Raw genomic sequence first — 18,465 nt, 5'->3', positions numbered from 1 at the left:
CGGAGGCGGGTGCTGGAGCCCGCGGCATCAGAGCTCTGGGGGCACCCGCGGGTGCTCGACTGCCGCCGACCGAAACCCGCTGCGGGCAGCACGGCCTGCCTTTTCCCTTCCAAAATGCCAAATTTTCTGTGGGTGAGAGGAGGGGCGACACGGATCCACTCCGCCATCGCGCACAGAAACAAATGCCAAAGCTAAGCCAGGCGCAGCGCGGGGAAGGAAATGGGCCGGGGTAGCGCCGGCTCGCCCCGATGAACAGCGCCGGGGATGGCGGCGGGCGGGGGGCGGACGGGCGGGGGCAGCGCCCGGGGGTCGCGGACGGCGCCTTTGTTCCGCCGCCGGCCCCGGCCGCGCGCCACCTCCGCGCATGCGCCGGGCACGGACAAAGGCGCGGATGGGGCGGCGGAGGCTTCCGTATGCCCTTCCGCCCCACGTCCCCCACGCCCCGCATCCCCCCTCCACTCCGCACCTCCCCGTCGCCCCGCATCCCCCGCTCTGTTCCGCATGCCCCCCTCTGCCCCGCATCCCCCCGCGTGGCGCCCACCCTGCGTGGCAGGAGGGTGGGGGTGTCTCGGGGGTGTGCGTGTGTCCGCCTCCCTTTTCCCGCGTGAGCCGCCACGCCCAGCTGAGGCGCGGGGAAAGCGCCCTGCGGGGGCCGCGTTTGAAAGACGCGCGTGCATGGGGAAGAGGCGACACGGCGGGTCGGGAGGGGAAAGAAAAAAAAAAAGGTCGACAGGAGTTGTAGCTTTCTTTGGTGGGGGGAAAACGAGAAACCAGAGTGTTGATGGGGACCTGTGGGAGCGGACGGCGGCAGTCGGTGAATATTCATAGAATGGGCGCATCGGGGCATAGCACGGCGGGCAGCAGCGGCGGTCCCTGTAGTGTTTGACGGCGGGTCCGTAGCCCCTGCTCGGGCGGCCGAGCCCCCGAGCCCCGACGTGCGCTGTCCAGCCAGAAGAAGCGCTTTGAACTCGCCGGCGCGTCCACGCGCACGCGTAACCGCGGAGGCAGCGCCGCTTCCGCGCCGCCTCGCCAGGGACAATCGCGTTGTCCCTGGCCCCAGTGGGCAAGCGCCGCTTCCCGCTCCTCGCCCGCCCCACGCCTGCCCCACCCGTGGAGCCCTCCCCCCACCTGCCGCCCGGACCCCGCGGTCCCCCTGCAGCACCGCCGCCCCCTGCCCCCCGCCCTGCCATCTTCCTGGCGCTGTGCGTGCTCTTCTCCCAGCGCTTCCTTTCATGGAGAGCTTGGGGCATCTTTCTTTTTTTTTTCTTTTTTTTTTTTTTCTCTTTTTCATTTTAAATTATTGTTATTAATTAAGCAGACTCCCTTTGGAAACAGGCTAAATGCACCGAAAAGAAATTGGGCATAAACCACTATTATTCCCACTACACCCACCGCTACCCCCACCCTTCCCCAAGAGAGCCTTCCCGGGCATTTAAATCTCATTGAATCGCTTTCGGTCCGTTGTGTGCCTCGATCCCGCTCCCAGGTAGTCCCCTCTCGAGGAATCGAGCTCCTAAAATGTGCCCAGGCAGGCGCCTCCCGGGCTGCTCCGCTCTCTCTGCTCTTACCGATTCACATGCACATCTCCTCTCCCCACAATCGAGACACAACGGAAGGGGGGGAAATGATAAAAATGGCAAAGCTCTCGCGGGCTGCTGTGTAAATAAGTGAGACACACCTCGTCTTACCTTTATATGTTTTTCCTCTGTCCCTGTCGGTGTGTTTGTATGCTGGGGTGTCACAAAGAGAGTTCCAGGTAGCCCAGAGCCTCCTCGCCTCGCTCGGAGCGCTGTTGCTCTCGCCCGCTTGCTCGCTGGGGTTGGAGTGCCTAGTGCCTGCTGAAGCACTGCCGCCGCTACCGCGGCTGCTGCCTCTGCATTTCTCACTCACTCTCTCCCCCTCCCTCTTTCCCTCCCTCCCCCCTTCCCTGTGACAGTCTGTGGGCAGTTCAAAAGCCATACGCTTTATTTATTTATTTTCCGGGCTGGCGGGCGGGGGATGCGCTGCGCGGTGCTCGCGCTTAGGGGGCGCACGGACCCCAGGTTTAAATATCAGCCGTGCAGGCTGCGGAGGGGGGCTGCATCGCGGGTCCGCGAACGCACCTTGCAGCATCACACCCCCACACCCCTCAAAAAAAAGGGGAAGGGAGCAGCCAACCTCCCTGCCCCGAGGAGAGCGGGAGCGGCACGGCGAGGTGCGGAGCGCTCCGCGACCCTCCGCATCCGAACCACAGCGGGGGCGACTGTGCACCATGGGGCGGACGGCCCGTCCCCGGCGGAGCTGGGATGCTGTGCGGCGGAGGGAGCGGGCAAGCCGGGCCGCCTACCTACACCTGCAGCCCTCTCGGGGAGCGGCAAAGCCGCTTACACCGCGCAGAGGGGAGGCACGGGCGGAAGAGACTAAAAATTCCCGGGCCTGGATGCTCTTGGCACGCTTAAGGAGAGGGTCTGCCGGTTAAACACAAAAGGCAGCAAAACAGAGGAAAGCAGCACATTTCTCAAGAGACTGGATCTCTCCCGGGCGCTCCTGCAGCTGAACAGCTGGACTGAACGTCGCTGGGGCTTCAGGACTGCTATCCCTCCAGATCTCCCTCTGTTCCAAAGCATCCCTGAGCCTGCCACAGCACCACCGAGGGTGCTGTCCGCACTCTCCCACCGCTCTCTTTTTACAGCTTGGCTGTGGCGGGGGTCGGGTGCTGCGGGAGCCCGACGGCGGCGGGCGATGCGCGGGGCTGGAGCGCCCTCTGCTCCCCGAGCGGCGGCCGGGCTGGGCTGGGCTGGGCTGGGCTGGGCCGGGCCGGGCAGGGCCCTGGCTCCGCCGGGTGACCGGCCCCGGGACCGGCAGCCCGGGAAGACCAGTGGAGCGGAGCCGCTGGGAACGGACCGCGGTGGCGGCACGTCTTGGAGGAATCTTTGGCTCAAGGGGCGCGGTCCGGCAACGCCAGGGCTTCAAAGCCAGCAGCACCATCTTTCAGCAAGAACAATGGAAGCTGTTTCCCATTTATCTGGGGACAAGAACCGAGTGAGAAATGCGTAGTAGAGTCGTGATAAGGTTAAGCCCAATTTGTATTTTCGATGGATATGGATCGAAAGGGGAGCAAGGCATGTGGAGAGGGAGGGTGCGGCCGCCAGGGTGTTCTTCTGAGGGCCGTGGTGTGAGATGTGATGTGCGGAATCACGCTTCCCGGACATTCCCACGAAGGAAAACTATCGGGCAATAAAATACATTTGAGTTTGTGTTTCACACACCGCAACCTGTAGCTGTGCCGAGCATCCACCCAGCCGCTGCCAGAGCGGGGATCCGGTCCGAAATGCCAGAGGAGAGGCTCGGGGACGACCTGGCAGCGCGGCGGGAGTCTCCGTTGTTCCCCCCGCGGTCACACAAAAGCCCTGGGCGTAAAAGGAGGAAGGGAGGAAAGGAGAATCATGGACACGGAGGGTTCACCAGACAGGGACAATTCCTTATATTTTCGTGAAAGCGTTCGCAAGCCAATATTTTCCTCATTTTTTTTTAATTTTATGGAGTTTTATTTTCCTAGTTCTGCTTCGCATCTCCACGTTTTCCTGGTGGTTTAACGCTCGCTCTGCAGCTTTCGGGGCGCAGAGCTCTCCATGCCACACCTGCCGCGATGCAGCATCCCACCATCCCGAAGCGCGGTGCGGTCTGGCTGCGCCCTGCCGCAGCTGAGGGACAGTGGGGGAAGGGGGGAGAGGAGGGAGGGCAGGCGGGACCCTTTCGCCCCTCGCCCTCGGTCGCGATATCTCTGCGCTCAAGATAATGGGCTCGGCGAGACAGCTGCACGGCACGGGTGAGGCATGCAGCAGTCAGCGTTACGTTGGGTAATAGAGAAAAAAGAAGAAAGGGAGTGGGACACGCCCTGACACGTCCTCGGCCGTCGGAGAAGGAGGTGGCTGCTCCCCTCGGAGGCGAGGCGCGTCCCGCCCCCGCGCTGCCTCTGCGTAGCCCGCGGGAGCCGGGCTCTGCCCGCGCGCTTTCCCGGGAGCAGCCCTGCAGAGGTAGCGGTAACTGCAAGGTCAAGGGAGAAAATCCCTCTCCTCAGTTTTATTTCTGAGCCAGGAGCGTTTGTGAGGCAGGGTTGGCGAGATGCGAGAGGCAAGATGGGTCCAAAGTTTAGCCATGGAGAAAAGCAGAGACATGCAGCACACAGCAGCATGACTGTGGAACAGCTCAGTGAGAGGCTGAGGGCCTGGGCTGGGCTGAAATCGGTCCTGAACCGTGGGTAGGGCTCAGAGGGAGCCCCAGGTTATGCTGGGCCGGGACGATCAAGGCTAACAGTGCCCATGAGGACATGACATTCTGATTGCCAAGATTGCTTTCTAAAATTGCCAAACCACCACACAATTACGTGAAACAATATTAGAGGGAAAGAAAGACTGTTATTTGTGTTTAAATATGGGCCCAGGCAATGAATGCTCACCTGCATGAAATCTAACTCTATCAGACTTTGTAGCTGAATTACAAGTTACACAGGGTTCACAATATATCTCAGAAAGAAAAGTGTTCTGAGTCATTTGCTTGGAAAGCCCGTACAACTAAAAATGGCACAGAAATAGTCATTGTTACTATCAGTTTGTGAGGAGTTTTGATCCTTTTACTGTTTTCAGCAGCTAGAGAGCTGAGATGGTAACCATAGTTTACCAGCGAGTATTCTTTTAAATACACCTACATTCTAAATTATGTATTTCAGGACAGCCAATTTAAAAATTTGTCAAATGCTCATTTCAGTTACTCAGCTGCATCAAGGTAAGGTACATATCTGAATGTCATTTAATAAAAGTGATACTTTTAGGCAAATGGGTAGTCTAAACAGCCTTTGTCTTAACTAAGGGTGTGTAAGGTATCCTCTCCTTTTTCTTCTGAAATGAAAAAACAGTATCTGGTAGGGAAAAAAGTGCAGAACAGAGACACCTGCAAAAAGATTAATAACCAGGTCTGTTGTGGAAAGGCAAGTCTAGGCCCTTTTGTGTAATTAACAGCTGCATTTCTTAAATCCACACTGTTACTCTGACAAATACCCAAGGTGCCTCCATCTTAGCCAGCTCTTCCTGTCACCTCTTGCCACTTACTGTACCTCAGTGTCCTTCCCTCCAGCTTCAACATTTCAGTCTCAGCCTTGTTCAGCTCTGTCTCTCTTACAGGTGTCACCTGCTGTCATACTTCCATCTTTTCCAGAAGGAAACAAGTCCAATCCTAAATATTCTTTCCTCATCTTTAATTTGTATTATTTGTTCTTCTGATTAATAATCAAATCTTTGTTCTGTGATTATATTAGGTCTGACAAGAAGCACAAGCCATGTATCTTAGCCCATCATTTCCACAACACAAGTTCAAAATACTCACATGCCCACCTCCCATCTCCTTCCACTTCTCTGCCTGTATCCCTGTCACCCACAATTCCATTTTTGTGTCTTGATCACTCTTTGGGCTTTTTCCACAGACGAATCTAGGATAAATAAAGAGTACCTATGCTGGGGTAGTGGGGGAGCTTTCCATTTTATTCCATAGGAAGAGAGAGATGACCAGCAAACAAGAAAAAAAAAAAATCACAAAAAATCACAAAAAAAAGAACCCAAACAAACAAAAAACAAACAAAACAAATCCTCACCTGTGCCCCTCTTTCAGCCTTCAAAATGAAACACTGCCTTCCTTGCACTTAGAATCGCAACAAAACAGAAGTAAATCCAGGTTTCTCACAGCTCAGAGAACTTCCCAAACCTGTCAGCTCCGGCTGCAGCTGCAGGAACAGCCAGCCCCCCCGGCCTCCAGCTGCTGCCCTATACTCTCCTGTAAATTCCCGAGTATGCACCACAAGAGGGAGCATTTTGTTCAGTTTTTTTGGCAGAACCTTGTTTTTCCGGTATCCAGGCGATGGGAGCAAGCGCAGTTTCCCGTATGTAGCGATTTTCCCAAGCCCGTTTACCCCATAAGTATTTTCGTAATAATGGGGGTTTTTTTTCACCGTGCTATGCAAATTTTAAGTGTTTCTTAAGATTATTATTCATATAAAGTAATTTTTATAATTAATATCTAAAGTGTAATCATTTTAATTCCCTGTTGATTCTCTTGGTTATAGAGTAATTTCTTCTGCGCCAAATGCAAGATCCAGTTTTACTTGTGGTGGAAGACATATCTAAAATTTTCTATTTGCAGTGGATATCATCTCCTATATAACTACTAGCTACATAAATTTCAAAAATTGACTGGCATAGGCAGACACAAGGTATTATTTCAGAAATTTGCAGGCAAAGCACATAAAATAAAGAGCTTTGATCAAATCCCAAAATAAAAACTTTGATAAATCACTACTGGAAAACCTCAATCCAAAATTAAGTCCTGACAGATGCAAATCTCTGATAACAATTTTAATCTGGACAACCCAAAGTCCTATAGTGGTAGGTGTATCTGAGTCTAGTTTTACTAGACTGCTTCTGTTTATACCATGAGTGGCACTTTGTGCCTATAGCCAGGTAGGGATCTGTAGGTTGTGAACCCTGCTTTACTCCAGCATTTCTGGCTTCAGCTCAATCTATAACAGAAAGCATATGTGCCTCCCAGGAGGTCCTGCACTAGCCATTGATTTTAAAAGGCTTCTCTGCTCCACTGAAGTCTGCATGAAAGTTTTTCCAAAGATGGATATATTTTCTCTTCTGACAGTACAGTTATCTGGGTTATTTCTGTCTCTTACCCCACTTATGCTAAAGAGTTAGAGTTACTTATGTGCAAAAGAAGCAAATGTGTTCAACTACCATAAGCTTCCCTTATGATTTATTCATGCCAGGCTTCTCTATGACCATCTATAGGTTAGATCTCGGACTCTTCACTCCATTTTCACTGGCAAAGGAATAGCTGAATAAGGTATTCACTGTTTGTCTTCTATGGCCACAAAAATGTCTTTCAGTTAACAGCTGAAGTGACCATATCAATATCTTGATAGTGATCAGAATTGGCTTCTCTTGTAGTATTTTATTCTGTTTTCTTTCAACTACAAGAATGTCAGTAATGCAGGAGTAAATGCACACCTGACTGGATGATCAAACTGATGTGACAGCTACCTATGATGTACCTCCTAAAAGACAGGAGAAGTGTGTGCACAGAAAGGAGTGTCAAATACCCTCAAAGAAAAACATAATTCTTTGCTCCAGTACTTGGTGTTCTGATTTTTACAATGAAGGATGCTTATATACCTTACTTATTGAACTAAAACATTATTCTGTCTGAAACACAAGTTTTTTGATTCCTACCTTGAGGGAGAACTTCTGGTTGTGAACCCTAGCACCATGGCCCCAAAGACACTCTTAGCCCTGATGCTGCTGCCAAGCCTTCCCTTAGACTTCCTCCACCCCTGCCCATAACTCTGCACCCCATTCCAGCTCAGCCCAAGCCATTAGTCCCTGTCCCAGCTACACCCTCTTGTCCTTGATCCTATCCGTGTCTCTGACGCAATCTTCTACTTCTTCTGACTGAAACTTCTGGATGGACCCTGGGCCTGGTTTATCTCCTTAACTTACCCCTCTCTCAGCTCCTGGCTCCTTCTCCCTTGTGGATTAACCCTATGCTTGCTGCTCTGCAATATCCAGTTTGTCACAGGGGCCTGCTGGCTCCTCAGTTAGCTGTGTAAAAACAGCACAACATGCAGTTCTTTGAGGTAACTCCAGCTTAAGCCATTTGGTTTACCTGGCATGCTGCTTCTTAGTGAAGGCACTCATGACATTGGAATCACAGCTCAGCTTTTGGATTCAAGCTGGGTCACATGGGGCCACTTGAGCCCCATGTGCAAACACAGTCTTAGAATTAAAACAAACTCTCCTAACAGTGCCAGTATTACCCCAGAGTCAAAGCAGAGAAAGGAAAAGATGGACAAATTTTTCTGATGGGGCAAATACTCCTGAGAGCCAGCTGTTTTTGCCACTGTTGTCCTCTGTTGACACCACTCCCATCCTGGAAGCTGACTGTGGGAAACCCTGGGGACTCATTGCAGGAGATAAATTCATAGAACCTTTTGGTTTTCTTTCTACTGTCTTCCTATTTCTTATAAATTTATTTTATGTACCTTGCCTGTCCTTTCCCACCCTCTCACAATAAAGGGTATCTCTAGATCAGGAGCTGACTGAAATGAGGTGTTCTGGGAATCTATGGTGACTGAAGTGGGCATGGAAAAGAGTTTAAAACTTCATAAATGACAGCAGCTCTAGTCCTATACCAATGCAGCCACCTTTCTCAGTCCCCTTTATTCATTCAGCTTGGAGGCACTAGATTTAAAGATGGTTTTTTATTGTGCTGTTTGTGCCAAGAGCAAGCTGCAAATGGCTTGTGAAGAGTCAAACTACAGCTGAGGAGGCTAAAGCTAAATATATTTGTAAATGCTGAGATTGAAGTGGCTCCCCCAGAAAAAGAGATTGTACTTCTGCCTCTAATCCATTATTCCTCAACTAACAACATGTCCATAGAGTTGTTGACAACACTCCTGTGTGCAAAAACACTCCTCTGCTTCCAGTCAAGAGCCAGCTGTGGAGATTTATCTGAAGTCAAAATGTTAGCAGTAGATGGTCACACAAAGAACTCAGTGCTTCAGACTATGAAAAGCAAGTGTGAGCAGCTACATGGTAAGTTGTGCACCTCACACCTTGAGGACCTGCTTTTTCATATCACAGACGAGTATGTTCTCAGAGCATGGGCCATACATTCAGCCACAGGATTCTTCATGTTGGAGCAAGACAGGCTGTCTGCTTCCTGCATGCTTCTTTGAAATGCTACACTACACTGACATTTTTATTTTCATATTCTTATGTGCCAAGTTTATTTATGAGAGAGGATGAGTGAAAGTACTTGAGCTTTAAATAAGCCTTGTAATGTGCACCACCAGCTGTTTGTAGCTGAATGACAGAGGATCTGTAGCCAGGCTGTACCTTTTGCCTTTAGTGAGTGAATCTTGTGAATGGTACAAATGAAAGAACATATGGGGATTCCTGACATATGGTAGGATCAAGGTTGTCACAGTACATAAATCCAACACTTACTTACACGCACAAAATAGTTCAAGCTTTACTGAAAAACTTCTGAAGGAAAAAGATGAAGACCAATGGAATCTGTGGAGATGCAGAAGCTGATAACTGACTATACCCCAGCACAGAAGTATCAGATATTGCCTGCTTTATCAGTCACAGTCCATTGACCAGTATAACTGGACAACTTCATATCGCAGAAGCAGATGCTGCTTTCGCTTGCCCAGAGGCTCCTATTTGTTTAGGGTTGGTAGCAGCCTTGGGGACATGCACAGCTGCTGTTGCCACCACAGTGCTACTCTGTCCTTCACTGAAGATTAGTTAATTTCAGTAACAACCGCTTAGACCATGCAAACACCACCTCCAGATTCCATTTAGTGAGTTTAAAAGTTGATAACTTTCCTATGGGACAAGGAGGACATCATTTTTTCTCATCTAGAAGAGGCCTTGCTGCTGGTAGGTCTGACACAAACCTCAGAAGACAAGCCATCTGTTGGAATGGGAAGTTTTAACTTTCTGTAAGTATTTTCCAAGTGTTCTTCCTGGAACACCATCATTTCCAAGATGGTAAAAATCCCAAGCGCCTTCCAGACGAGCAGTGACTAACAGTCCATGGTGTGACCTTACAGTCTAGACTCCTCAACATGGGATTTTTGCAAAGAGGAATATGGGTTTACTTCTGGTTAGTCAAGCTCACAGATCCCAACTTGTATTGACCTCTCTTGGTCTTAAGCAAGATCTCATCTTTGGTCTTAAGCAAACTTGTATGTTTTAATTCATTAGTCAGGATAACAAGGCTAATGCTACACCTGGAGGTAAGTGCCAGTTTAGTAAATGTGTCTTGGGTTCCATGAGCTCTATAATCTTGAGGCTGAGCTGTTAACAAGCAGAGGTTACTGCTCAAATCATTAAAGAGTTTTTGCTCCACATATGGTAGCCACTGCATTAGCAGGAGGGCTTTCAGGCAACTATTTGTTTGAACTATGAAAGTGAACTGGGAAATGAGAGCACAAAACAGTGGCCAGTGAAAAATGAATTATTGGCATTTAAGAGATGTTTTAGCTTTTTTTTGTACTCTTCTTCTCCACTCTCCCCTTCCTACCCTTACAAACCAGCACTTTGGCTCCTTGTCAGAGGTAGGAGTTTATGCCATTTTTGACCAATGCAAAGGGAATGTAAGGTATATACAGGAATTAATAATGTAAGTAAAATCGAGTCAAAATTGACTGAAAATCAAGTCACAGTCATCTTGCTTTTCAGTTTCCACCTGCACAGTCTGTCCTGTTGCAGTGTGGGGCCACTTTTCCCAGTCATGCACACCCATGTGCTGTAGGTTCTTACCAAGGCAACCAGAGCAGCAAGGCTGCGGTGCTTGCTAGGCTGCTCTGCAGTGTGAGGATCATAAGCAGCATAAGCATGGGTGATACCCCTGTAGTGGAAGAGCCTAAGAGGCAGCAAGGCCAGATTTAGTGAGGGCTGCATCCCTCTGTTGTACTGGGGATTAGCCATAGCTAATGGCTGTGATGTTAGCTGAGTCACCTCTGAAATTGTGCAGCAGGGAGGAAGCACTGCTGCCAGAACGGCACCTAAGGCAGATTATTTCCTCCTTGCAGAGGAGAAAAAAGGGTATTGGAGGGGTTATCAGATCAGTTCAGGAAGAAACTAACCTACGCACAATTTTTGGCATGGAAGCCGCCAATTCTAAGAATAAAAATCCTTACAGTTGCACACAGAAAGAAAAGCTGACCATGGCATTTTGGGACAGTCATATTCTGAGAGAATACTGGTTTTCTGGAACAGATGTAACAGGCTTACTTTTGAATATTTCATGGTGAATTTACAGTCATGTGTAGTGAATACATAGGAATGTGCATATTCTGAAGCTCCAATCTTGTTCAGTCTACAATATACATCAGGTTTTCTTGTTCTGCCACTTCTACTCAATGTCTATTTCATGTGATGAAGTTGGCCACATAACAAAGCAAATCCTCTTGCCTTCTTTCTTTGCATATTATTTTTTAAATTCCTATTTTTATGAAAAAGTATATAATGGCCTAACTAATTTTGCCTCTGAGCACAGATGAAGTTCAATAGTAGGGGACAAAATATACTCTTTCCCATGTTGCTTTCTCAACTACATTTTTCTGTCTATAGAAGCAAATACTTGCTAGCCATTTCTAAAGCATTTTGGAAATTTGGAAATTTTGAAATTATTTGCAAAAATTGCCAGTCACAGAGTAGGCCTTTCTCATGGAGGAACAAGCCTATAGCCAGCAATTTATTTTACAGCCATGAGCAATTTAGTCACAAAAACTACAAGACACCCCAACCAGACAAAGAAATAGGAAGCTTGAAGGAAGGCTGACTTCTCCTCCTGTCCCTGTAACCACTGACATTTGTAAAGCTGCTTTCAGCACAAAATCCAAAAGCACTTGAAGCTAGTACAGCTCATTCCAAATCCCATGCAATGAGTGACAAATGTTGGTTTGCCTATACTTTCAGCCTTCTGCTGAAGATAGAACAAGATTTACCTCAGTAAATAGCAGGAATGTTGAGTTTACTACAAGGTTATTGGCCTGTAAGGAATCACAGGAAGAACCTACTGCAAGCTCCTGCACTGTTATGGTACAAAGGCTGAACCTGACCGTTTTACCATGGTATACTAAAGTTAATACTGTAAACAAAAATTACATATCAACAGATTGGTTTCCATTTGATTGCTTAATTATCAGTTTCTGGATTTATGTGTAATCCGATTTTATTGATTACTGAGAATTTTCAAAATAAAGTGCTTGAATATACTATTTCTTCTTCTCACCAAACAAACAACTCTAAAAAATATATACTTTGAGATAAAAGGGGGCGGGGGGGGAGGGGTGGGTGGGAAGGCTATAAACTGAAATTACTTCCTTACAAAGAATTTTCCCTGACAATCCAAATTTTACATCCTCCCCTGATACGCAGCCCAGTGGCAAAATAAACTCCTTGAAATGCCAGATTTCAATACTAGGATACATCACAGCATATCACAATAGATGATTTGAGGAGTTACATAGTTCTGTTTTCTGCTTAAATCAGGGCTATCATTAATGTTAGATTAGGCCTGTCATGGCTTCATCTGGAGAAGTCTTGAAAGTCTCTAAAGTTTGAGATGCTACAGAATCTTTCATAGCATCTTCCAGTGCTGCATTACCATCTGGGTGAATAATGTTTCCCTAGTGTCATATTTGAACATCCCAAGTCACAAAATGTGTCCCTTAGTCTTGGCTGCTTTGTGCTTATTACTGTAAAAAAAAATCTGACTTAGTCATCTTCATATAGGTTCTTCAATCTCCCTGTTGTGTCTTCCTTACAAAACTAAAGAAGCCCAGCTCCCTAAATTTTACTTCACAGCTTATATGTTCTGTGTCCCTTGACACCTTGGTAACCTTCTGCAAGACCATCTCCCTCAGGAAGCATGTTCCAGAGTCATACATGTTAGTCTAACTGTGATTTCCCAAGCAGCAGATTAAAGCAAGGAGTAACCTCCCTTGATCTGCTAGCCATGCACCCCTAAGAAAACCCTTGACTGTTTGCTTTATTCATGGTGGGAGCACACAGTTGTCACATGTTCAGCCTAGCATTCACTGCCACACCAAATTAATCCCAGATCTTTATCACTGAGGCTGTGTTCTTCCAGGTAGTTCCCTGCTAGTACTGATACATTGGGTTATTCTGCCCCAAGTGTACTTGCCCTTACTGATTCCCTTTTTCTCAGGTCACTCTGAACCTGTGAAGAACTGTGAAGTTCTGCCATTTGAAGTGTCAGTCACTGCTCCCTAATTTAGCATCATCCACAAATTTGTGGCAGCTGTGTGCATCAAGACAGTGGATGAAACACTGGATAACATGGATTGTAGTGTTACCCTCTGAAGAACTGCATTAGTTCTTCAGAGAAGTTCTTCTTCAAGCCATTGATTTCTAGCCTTTGAGCCCAAATTTCCACTCTAGTAAAGTCCAAACTTCCTGAGCTGCTAGGTGAAATTTGGGTTACAGTAGGAGATGATTTCAAATTCTTTACTAAAGTCAGATATATTATCCCACTCAATCTGCCCTTGCCTTCGTAGTCAGTCATTTTGTCAGAGAAGGTAATTGACTAGCAAAGGAGGATTAACCCAATTAACCCTTTAGGTCTGTTGACTAGCCTTCATTGCCTTCTTGTCCTTGGGTTTGGAAATGTCCAAAGGACATAGTCCTCAGCCAGCTCTCCTGATTGTTATTATTCTCTATGGACAGAGGCACCACAATCATATCAGCCATCTCTGTCTGCATCCACCTCTTGCCACAAACTGAATATTTCCTTTAATGTGTTGTGCCTCCCTACTCACCACCTCTTTCCAAATATATGCTAGTACATGCAGGGCTCTGGGAAGAGGTTCTGTCCATGAAGCAAAAAGGATTTATTTCTTTTGTACTTTGGTCATTTCCATGATTGTCACTAGACCCTCTCCTCATTCAGTAGATACTGACACATCTTTTCTCTGAGCTTCCTTTTCCAGATGATGTTCCTGCAACATCTCATATTGCCCTTTCTGACTGTGACCAGTTTTAGCTCCAGACCCACCTTCTGTTTTGACTATCCTGATTTTGTCTGTATAACATTTGTCCTAATGCATTGCTCAACAATATTGTTGCACAGTTATTTCACTATCTTTCTTTGTTCCCACTTCTCGTGAACTCCTTTGTGTGTGTGTGTATGTGTTTTACTCCATTGAGAAACTTCTGACTTAGCCAAACAGGCCTTCAGACAGAATTCCCAGTCTTCCTGTCCAGCAGGATGGTTTGTTCCTGAGCTCTCAAGAAGTTTTCTTTAAAAATTAGCCTGCTTTCCTGAGCATTTTTCCCCTTCATGGCTGCTTCCCATGGCACTCTGCCTAGCAATTCCCTAAAAATAAGCTGAAGTCTGCTCTTCTGAAATACAAAATCCTAGCCATGCTGCTTTTCTTTACAGCCTTCCCTCCGATCCTGGGCTGAATCTTCCTGTGGCTACTGCAGTCCAAGCTGCCAACCATGACTGCATTTTCCATTAGCTCTTCTCAGTTTGTGAGCAATAGGTCTGGTAGAGCTCAACCTGTGATTGAGTCTCTAATGTTTTTATTGTGATATTATTACCAACACAGTTTAGGGGTTTCCTGGAATGTTGCCATGTTGTTGATATGTAGAGGCTTGAAAAGCACAAGGATGAAAGCATATAACCAATAAACCTTTACTAATCATTTTAGAAAGCCTCATCTTCTATGTCTTCTTGGTCAGGTAGTTCTTATAGACTCAGTGGATCCTCCTCTTGGGCTCTTGACATAGGGACATGCTCAGTGAGGATGTCCTCCAGCTTTATGCTGAAACACTGGACAGCCTGACTCTTAGTAAGCCTCCCTTCTCTTCTTCCTTGCTTGTGCTCTCTTTTCCCCTCCTCATCCTTTCTACAAGGTATGCCTTTACTCCTGTCTGATCATGGCCTTTTAGTTACTGTTCAGCAGGGATTTATACTATACAAGGAAGAAATACAGTATCTACATTCAATATGTGCAACCTTGAAGCCTATTTCCAGCTAGCTACCTGTTCACTTTCATAAGTTATGCAAAACTTGCTGTGTTTTGGAGTGAATAGAATTCTAGGACATGTCCCTCCTACCCTTCTGCACTCAGGGGTAGATGTAGTTGTGATCTGAAAGGGAACAACACAGTTCTTCCCTGTGACATGTCTCACAAGCACAGACAAGGTGTGAAATTAGTCACCAGACAAGCCCCAGCTCTCAGATTCAGTTTTCTACCTACACCTGCATTTGCACCCTTGAAAATGCCAGAACAGTTAAAGTAGCAATGACTTTGCCTACACTGTGGTACTACAGTTATGCTGCACATAAGAACATCCAGGCTGAGGAGAAGAAAGAGAAGTTGCTCTCAACATCAAAGTAGTCAGCACATTCCTTTAACTCAGGGAACTCTCATAAAAATGTAAATATATCCTATTTCTTATTCTGTTCAGTAGTACCTATATATGTACAGTTCACAGCAATCTTTTATAGAGCTCCAGCCAAGCTAAATGATTTTGAAATGCTAATAAACACAATGAAGAAATTCTTCATAACCCAAAACATTGCTATGCACTCAAAAAAAGAAAAGCATCCTTAGGAAAGACTTTCTGTACCCCTTCAGATTGGAAACACTGTAGAGGTTTGTTATGTAGAACTTTTGTGTGAGATTCCAGAGCCACCTTCAAGTACTAACGTGGAGGTGGGGACAATTTTGGTCTGGGGTACATCCTTCGATGTATTGACTTTTTGCACTCAGGGCCCAGCCCAGGGTCAGAGGCCTCTGGGCACATACTTTGTCCATTTTCCCGGGGAAAGAAAACTCACCAGTCCAGGTTCCTGATGTCTATTTGTAGGGCTCTCTTGGGTCTATCAGGGCAGAACAAGTTTGAGGTGGGGACAACTTTGGTCTGGGGTACATCCATCGTTCTATGGACATTTTGCAGTTAGTTTCCAGCCCAGGGCCAGGGGCCCCTCGAAACACACTTTGGCCATTTACTCTGGGAAAGAAAACTCACCAGTCCAGGTGCCTGATGTCAGTTTGTAGGGCTCCCTTTGGACTGTCTGAGCAGCACAAGTTTGAGGTGGGAAAAACTTCAGTCTGGGGTACATCCTTTGATGTATGGACTTTTTGCAGTCAGTTTCCAGCTCAGGGCCAGGGGCCCCTGGCCATATAATTTGGCCATTTCCCTGGGAAAGAAAACCAACGAGTCCAGGTTCCTGATGTCAGTTTGTAGGGCTGCCTTGGGACTGTCTGGGCAGCACAAGTTTGAGGTGGGGATACCTTTGGTCTTGGGTACATCCTTCGATAAAAGGATTTTTTTGCAGTCAGTTTCCAGCCCAGGGTCAGGGGCCTCTGGGCACATACTTTGTCCATTTATCCTGGGAAAGAAAACTCACCAGTCCAGGTTCTTGATATCAGATTGTAGGGCTCTCTTGGGTCTATCAGGGCAGCACAAGTTTGAGGTGGGGACAACTTTGGTCTGCGGTACATCCTTCGATGTCTTGACTTTTTGCAGTCAGTTTGCAGCCCAGGGCCAGGGGCCCCTGGGCACACACTTTGGCCCTTTTCCCTGGAAAAGAAAGCTATCTAGTCCAGGTTCCTGACGTCAGTTTGTAGGGCTCCCTTGGGTCTATCAGGGAAACACAAGTTTGAGGTGGGGACAACGTTGGTCTGGGGTACATCCTTTGATGTATGGACTTTTTGCAGTCAGTTTCCAGCTCAGGGCCAGGGGCCCCTGGGCACATAGTCTGGACATTTTCCCTGGGAAAGAATTCTCACCATTCCAGGTTGCTGATGTCAGTTTGTAGGGCTCCCTTGGGACGGTCTGGGCAGCACAAGTTTGAGGTGGGGATAATTTTGGTCTTGGGTACATCCTTCGATGTCTTGACTTTTTGCAGTGAGGTCTCAGTCCAGGGCCAGGGACACCTGGGCACATACTTTGGCCATTTTGCATTGGAAAAATAACTCACTCGTCCAGGTTCCTAATGTCAGTTTGTAGGGCTCTCTTGGGTTTATCAGGGAAGCACAAGTTTTATATGGGGAGATCTTCGGTCTCAAGTGCCTTCTTCGATTTATTGACTGTTTGTAGTCAGGTCTCAGCCCAGGGCCAGGGGCCCCTGGGAACATAGTCTGGACATTTTCCCTGGGAAAGAAAACTCACCCTTCCAGGCTCCTGATGTCAGTTTGTAGGGGGCTCTTGGGTCTATCAGGGCAGCACAAGTTTAAGGTGGGGACAATATCGGTGTGGCGTCCATCCTTCGATGTATTGACTTTTGGCACTCAGGTCCCCAGCCCAGGGCCAGGGGCCCCTGGCGCATACTTTGGCCATTTTCCCTGGGAAAGAAAACTCACCAGTCCAGGTTCCTGACGTCAGTTTGTAGGGCTCTCTTGAGTCTATCAGGGAAGCACAAGTTTTATATGGGGAGATCTTCGGTCTCAAGTTCCTCCTTCGATTTATTGACTATTTCCAGTCAGGTCTCAGCTCAGGGCCAGGGACCCCTGGGCACATCCTTTGACCATTTTCCCTGGGAAAGAAAACTCACCAGTCCAGATTCCTGATGTCAGTTTGTAGGGCTCTCTTGGGTCTATCAGGGCAGCACAAGTTTGAGGTGGGGACAACTTTGGTCTGCGGTACATCCTTTGATGTCTTGACTTTTGCCAGTCGGGTTCCAGCCCATTGCCAGGGGCCCCTGGGCACATACTCTGGACCTTTTCCCTGGGAAAGAAAACTCACCAGTCCAGGTTGTTGATGTCAGTGTGTAGGGCTCCCTTGGGTCTATCAGGGCAGCACAAATTTAAGGTGGGGACAATATTGGTTTGGGGTGTATCCTTCGACGTATGGACTTTTTGAAGTCAGGTCCCATCTAAGGGCCAGGGGCCCCTGGGCACATTCTTTGGCCATTTTCCCTGGGAGAGAAAACTCACCATTCTAGGTTCCTGATGTCAGTATTTTTGGAGTGTGCAGCAAATCCATGTTTCTGGGAAAGGGCAGGATAAGTGCGCTGCGCTGCTAAGTTTTCTGAATGCGAGACACAATGGTAAAACTCTTCGCTGGGATGCAGTGCACTAGAGAAGCCGGCTCCGGCTCTCCGCTGCTGCCCGAAGGTAAGCGGCGGTCGCCGGCGTCTTTCGGCTGAAGCAGCGCTTCGGAGCGTACGGCTGCCGCTCCGCTGTTGTGTGCGCGAAGCAGCCGCTTCTCCTGCTCCGGGAGCCGGACAGAGCGGTAGCTTGTACGAGGGCGAAGAACGAAGCCGCAGAGCACCGGGCTTGTGTGCACAGCTCGGGCTGCTAGAGGACGCTGGCGACTTCTCGCCTGCCCTTTCAATTCACTGCTGGCATGCTTTATGGCAGGTGTTCCAGGACAACTTTCCTGGGTTTTGACTTCGTCCTGACGAAGCTCCTCCGGGGAAATGCCTGCTCCTCCCCTGAGGCTCCGAGATGCAGAGACCTCGGTGGCAGCTGCAGAGAAGAAGGGCTGCGCAGAATTTCTGGGGAAGCGAGAACATAGACAGCGCCTTCTGTTTGCGAGTCAGCAGCTGCTGGACTTTTGCGATTGCCTTCCCTGTGCCCTGAATGCCAGGACGGCATGTGCACGCACCAGCAACGAGCTGGGCAGGAGCAGGCAGAGAGCACGGCCAGCAGACAGCAGCTTGCAGCTTGCCCAGAAAAGAGCAGTGTTTTTGGCGTGTGCAGCAAATCCGTGTTTCTGGGCAAGGGCGGGATAAGTGCGCTGCGCTGCTAAGCTTTCTCCCTGCGAGACACACTCGTAAAGCTTTTCGCTGTGATGCAGTGCGCTAGAGAAGCCGGCTTCGGCTCTCCGCTGCTGCCCGAAGGGCAGTTCACGGCAGTTAGAGTTCAAGTAGATAAGA

General features: G+C 48.2%; 1 protein-coding gene across 2 annotated transcripts in view; it reads right to left on the bottom strand.

Moving 5' to 3' along the window:
• BASP1 (brain abundant membrane attached signal protein 1) overlaps positions 1 to 1,848 on the bottom strand; it is a 51,850-nt gene extending 50,002 nt beyond the window's left edge. Inside the window, exon 1 of one of the 2 annotated variants that reach the window (XM_021526410.4) lies at positions 1,689 to 1,848. The gene's annotated coding sequence lies outside the window, so the exon portion shown is untranslated. Of the gene's footprint in view, positions 1 to 1,568; positions 1,605 to 1,688 lie in introns of those variants that run through there. The other variant, XM_085571648.1, reaches the window with a different exon arrangement.
• Between the last annotated feature and the right edge of the window lie 16,617 nt (positions 1,849 to 18,465).

The sequence above is a fragment of the Lonchura striata genome, chromosome 2 (assembly GCF_050655825.1).
Source record: "Lonchura striata isolate lonStrDom1 chromosome 2, ASM5065582v1, whole genome shotgun sequence".
NCBI classification, from domain to species: Eukaryota; Metazoa; Chordata; class Aves; order Passeriformes; family Estrildidae; genus Lonchura; species Lonchura striata.
The sequence above is the reverse complement of the archived record's forward strand: the minus strand, read 5'-3'. Positions and strand labels throughout refer to the sequence as shown.